The sequence below is a fragment of the Larimichthys crocea genome, chromosome III (assembly GCF_000972845.2).
Source record: "Larimichthys crocea isolate SSNF chromosome III, L_crocea_2.0, whole genome shotgun sequence".
Lineage (NCBI taxonomy): Eukaryota > Metazoa > Chordata > Actinopteri > Sciaenidae > Larimichthys > Larimichthys crocea.
The window spans coordinates 9830958-9836856 of record NC_040013.1 but is presented as its reverse complement, the minus strand read 5'-3'; positions in this window follow the sequence as shown (position 1 = coordinate 9836856).

Below are 5899 nucleotides of genomic sequence, written 5' to 3'. Positions count from 1 at the left end.
CCCTGCCGGCCGGAGAAAAGCCTTATTCATGCCCTGACACAAGCCTGTGAGTTTGTCACACCTTCACTGGCAGTACTCTCAGCTGAGATACAGGTTTGTACACAATTTCTTTCCATGAATTCTTCCGGACTGACTGGTTACTGACGTCCAACTCTCCCTTTGTGTGTGTGTGTGTGTGTGTAGGTATGTATACCTGTTGCAGCACACCAGCCTGTGATGAAATAGCAGGAACTGGTTTGTTGTTTGTTAGTCTGTGCATCTTTATATGCACCATGTCAGCACAGCGCAGCATATTGTGTTTTAGTGATACATATTCCTGAACAAATTTACAGGTCATTTTCCCAGACAACAGAAAAGCACAGGGCCCTTCATGCTGGCTCACTGTCCCACACATGACTTATACACTTGAATAAATAATTTTTATATTGTTAGTAATACCTGTACTTTTTCCTACAATTCTTACTGTATGCATTTGTCTGCTGAGAAAATGGCCTCACCAAAAACTTGGTTAAGGTACTTTTTTACCTCCCTAACACATGAAGTAGTCTTCTTGGACAAATTCTTGTTTGGTTAAACTGCACATTAAGACTCTAATCTGTGATGAGGGGTTTTCACATAAACCTGGAAACAATCAGACAATTTGAGGATTCACAAAGTTTGTGAAAGTGCCACATTGTTTTTCTAAGCAAAGAGAGGATATCTCATTGTCAATTCATGGTTTGACTATAGGGGGAAGGTGCATCAAACTCTCAAACCCTTTTGCATGAATTGGATGAGTTGTATCCAAAGAACAATCAGTCAGACCACAATGAACCACATCATAAGAAGATCAATAAATCAGTCTTTGTTCCCTGAGGGATAGAAAAGCAGTTTCATCACAGATACAGATTTTACTAAATAAAAAACACACAACTCCAATCAGAAAAAGTCCTGTCAAAGGACGGCTGTCTTGTAGTTGTCTCAGAGGACAAGTAGCAGTTTCATAAACCACTTCTCAGGAGGGGAAACAGGGCCAAGCGCTTGGGGTGGACTAATGGAAATACCAGCGCTTCACAGTGGATTACTGGAAAAGTCCTGCTTACTGATGAATCCAAGTTTGAGATTTATTGCAGTAACAGAAGGCTGTATGTAAGGAGACAAACAGGAGGGGATGATACCACAGTGTATCAAACCCACAGTGGTGGGAATAGTAAAGTCTGGGGGAGTTTTTCCAACTATGGAGTTAGACACCTGCACTGAACTGACTCAACGCTGACCAAGTGGAAGTAGCGTCATCATTTGTCAGAGACATGCTACGCAGGATAATGACCACAAACACACCTCAAAGCTTTGCGAGAACTACTTGAAGATCACAGACGACAAAGGAGTCAGGAGTCACCTGATATCAACTCCACTGAACATTTATGGGGGCACTTAAAGACTGAGAAAGCCAAGTGTTTTGTGACATCACAAGAAGCTCTTTGGAGTATTGTCAAGTCTGTTGGGTCATCAGATTTTACACAAACTTGTGGGGTCAATGCCATGAAGTCCATTGAAGCAAAAGGGGAATACCAATCCTAACATATTCTGAAGTTCATGTATATTTTTATTTAAGATTAAATTTTTCACTTAAATAGATTATATTTATATGAAAATAGCATTACATCTGCAATTATTATTGTAAAATGAAAGTATCTTGATTAGTGGTCTCAGACGTTGAGACCCCACTGTATAGATACTTCACTGTTTTAACAGACTCAGTAAAGGAAGATGATAGAGCAAGTTAATGAAATGTCTATCCCCATTGTTTACAGTTGCAGTAGTAGCCCATGTGACTATTACTATCACACACATAATAACACAGTTGCAGCAGTAGATGGCGCTGTTACACATATTTTGAATTGCTCACGAGATCAGCAGGCTATCACAGACCCAAACACATTAAGACACGTTTCCAAGAATATGATCCCTACCCTAGTATTACTGGTAAGATAATGTGGCCAGATGATCCAGTTTGTCTGGCTGAGGTGCACTTGGGCACTGATACTCTTGGCTTGCCTTGGCTGCTTGCTTCTTGATAGCCATTCATGAAGAGCACAGTCATTTACCAAGTATAAATCTCAGTGTTTTAGTGTCGGATTGTATAAAAACACTTCAGCATGGTAGAAGTATACCCACACAGACTGGAAACCAATGTGTCTGGTGCAAGGCCAATGTATTTAACCACTAAATAAGCCTCACAACCTCAACTTATTCCAGTGTAAGATTGTGGTCGAATTGAGAAGTTTCTAGGTATGAATTTGTGTGTGATATAAAGAAAAGTCCTTCATCTTGCAAGAACTACTTCCAGCTCAATGCTGTCAATAAATAAGAATGTGCTCTTGGGCAGCTTGCCTGGCTTGGAGAACAAAATAGTCTTCATCTGAGGCTCATATGAGCATGACTGACCTAATCCTACTGTAACCAAGGTCCAGGTGACGGGGGGCAAGGATGATTGTGAACAACTCTGGTGTAACTTTTGTGTTGTAGTATTTGTAGTATGTGAAGCCTGTCCCATATAGTAAAATTTACTGGAACCTCTTAAACAGCCCATTTCACACGTCTAGACTGTAAATATGACACATGGCGCAGCTTGATTTTGCTACTTAATTTTTAAAAGCGTTAAATTACAAAGGATTGGGTTTATTGTGATCAGCTTGGTTCCAAATGGCCAGACTAAAGTGAAAGTAGAGCCTTGTAAAAGGATTATGGCACTGAGGAGCCATGTTACAGCTGCCATAGATCTGCCCATATCACTGCCCAGGTCTGGTCCACTTAGGAGGGGCTTTGATTGATTCATTGTGCGCAGGCATTCCAACACCATGCCAGCTGCATGTCATGCACAATGCTGAGATTGTGCCTAGGGCTGCCCAAACGACAGCTGCCCATGGCTGCCCCTTGGAGTTAAGATAGGTGATTACAGACCACAGTTGGACACACATTGAAAAATAGGTTAAAGCACATTGTAGTTGCAGTAGATTCTAAAAATATCATCGCCCAAAGAGTGAGCTAAGCTAGAGCTTTGTAATTTGTTGCTTTTGTAGAATTGCTATAGCTGCAGTGTTCAATAAAAATCTATTTTTTAGAAGTCTTGTGTTCTTTATGTCGACCTGTTTGATGCAGATGAAAAATCTTTTCTGACAGTCTGAACTGTGGCTGCATACTCAGCACTCCTGTCTTATTCTCTATTACTCTATTACACAACTGCAGTTAGATGATGCTATTGTCTGGAAGTGGACCAAGGAATTTTTGGTAATGGCTTTGATACGCTTATTTAAATGATCACATGTCTGGGACACAGGATGTTATTTGGGGTAATTGTTTTGTTTTTGAACTACAACATGCAGACCTCATATTGCATAATGATATGCAATATAATACACATGATATTATACTGAAGCACGCATACACCTTTGTGCCAGGCCTCAGTCTATGTTACTGCAAATATTCTGCCTATTCTCTAACAGAGAGAAAAGAAGCAGAGCATACAGCTTTTTCTTGAAAAAGTATACTCACGACTGCCATTATCTAGTAATTTCAGTAGTTGATAATCTCATAAACATTTCAAGATTTTTCTCTTGCCTCACCTCTCTTTACAAAGGGGATATTTATAAGTAGGTGCTTAAAAAGTAAATTTCTCATCACACAGACAATACAGAGTTGAGGACAGCCAAGTGAAAGTCTCTGTAATCTCTCAGCAGCTACGCCCAGTCTGTTCAGCCTGAAAAGTCAGGCCTGCCATCCCACCTGTCAGCATTTGCACAGATTGCGTCACCCATCTGACCCTGCTGAGCTTACTCTGACACATTTGCTTAGTGGTGTGTTTCACAAACTTTATAGCCATCACATGTGGTGCCTGTCCGTTGTTATGCCTTGACATAGAGAACAGGAGTTGACCAACTGCAGCATAGCTTTGCAAGTCAACAACAACTGCTAAAACCAACTGTTGTTCGGTATTCTTGGGCAGGCCCAATGATGGAAGAGCTTTGCAATGCTTTGTGGCAGAGAAAAACACAGCCTCTACTTAGAAATGGCTCATTTGGTTAACCTTTTTCTTTACCATGGTTCATAAAAGTCATAAGTGGGCTGTTATTAAGAACAGTAAAAACAACTCCATGCAAAATAAAGCAATAAATGAAAGGAAGGGGAAAGAAATGTTTGTTGATGTTGACGTGAAAAACAAGTACAACTTTAGTTTAGTATAATTTTGCAGGATTATTTCCGCCTGCTCATGTTTTACAATATAATGGACATCCTCCTGAGGTTTTTCCATAGTTTACACTCGGTATTCTGATTTCATAGGCCCAAAGTAAGTTAAAACTGTGTTGCTGTAGAGCAGAGTCATGGTGTCGTTGTGGCAATTGCCTCAAAATATGGTAATAGTCATAATATCAAATACTATTACGGAAAAGAGCATTTTCCAGTTAAGGTCAGTGGATTTCTACATCATGCAGCAATATTCCCCGGATGGTTAATGTACTGATTTGACTTCCGCTATAGCTGGATTAAGTCAACAGTGTTAAGCAGTCCAGAATGATGTCATAGAGCATGATCTAACTCTGTGGCCAGATGATTGAATCATACATTTTCCTTTAATTTGGGGGTTATTAAATGAACAGAGCTCCTCTCTGTGAGTTTCTAAAGAAGACGATTGGTATTTGCCTGAGGTCATTTTCTCGCTTATGCTTCATTTGAATTGTTCTGAATTAGGAGTAAAATTAGTACTTTGTAGCAGCTTTTTATTGGTTAGGCTATGTTTCCAATTACCAATTAACCAACAAGCCATACTTTATAAGCTAAATCATGTGGCCAAACAGACAGGCCAGTTATTGGATAAAGCTTAAAATCTTAAACAGATGAGTGAGTATTATCGTAGTTTTACTTAGAATTTTGTGATCTTGACACATCTTCTTTTTGTTTGCATTATAGTTTTACTGATCTTTATTACCACCATCTACAGTGGGATATAATCATTACCATTCCAGAGGGTCTTTCAGATTGACTGCAACAGAAGACACAACTAGCAGCAAGAAGTATTTTCATCTGAACCACTTTAATTATGTGGCTCACTTTCTATTTTTGCCCCAAGAGAGCCCCACCCCACCCCTCCTTCACCCACACAGTTGGGACAGTTGTTTCGTAGATTTCACAGCACCTGTTCTAAACCCAATTGTTATCCCACGCCCTATCTGAAGTCACTTGCATGTACCCTAATGCTTGAATAACGTTTGATGCTCTGTGTGTCTTTCTTGTCATCCATGAATATCTCTCTAACCTGGAATGTGCAAAGCATTGTTTAGTTACATGCCGTCTCTTTGAAATCTAAAAAATAATGTGCTTTTCACAGACATTTAGAACAGCCTGTGTCATAAGGGACAGCTGTCTGGGTTATTCTGTTGGTGAATGGGACTTTGTAAGGATCATTACCCAGAAATGGGAACAATTTCTGCTTTGTCACTAGTAGGTCTGCAGTGAGGTAAAGGTTATTTGAAAGTAAAATGTAAATGAGTATTTTATGAGACCACAAAATGAGCCTCCAAGTTCTGTCTTTTGATGGCACCACACATGTTCATGGTCACCAGTACTGATGGTGCTTTCCAAAATTATGTAATGCCTGATTAAGATTCAATTTGTCTTTTTTATGTGTCGCAAATTATCACTCTACTCTGGAGACAAATAATGTTTCAGTCAATCAGTTTTATTTGTAAAAGTATACCACTGGTTTTAGGATGTTTGTTATAGTGTCAACCTCACCAAGCATCACCAAGCCATGCATAGTTCAGAGTCGTGTCAGCAATGAGCTCATCCATTCCACTAACAGGAGGTGACATGAGCGAGGCAAACAATAACGCACAACTTTCAGGTAGGTCCAAGCTTGTTA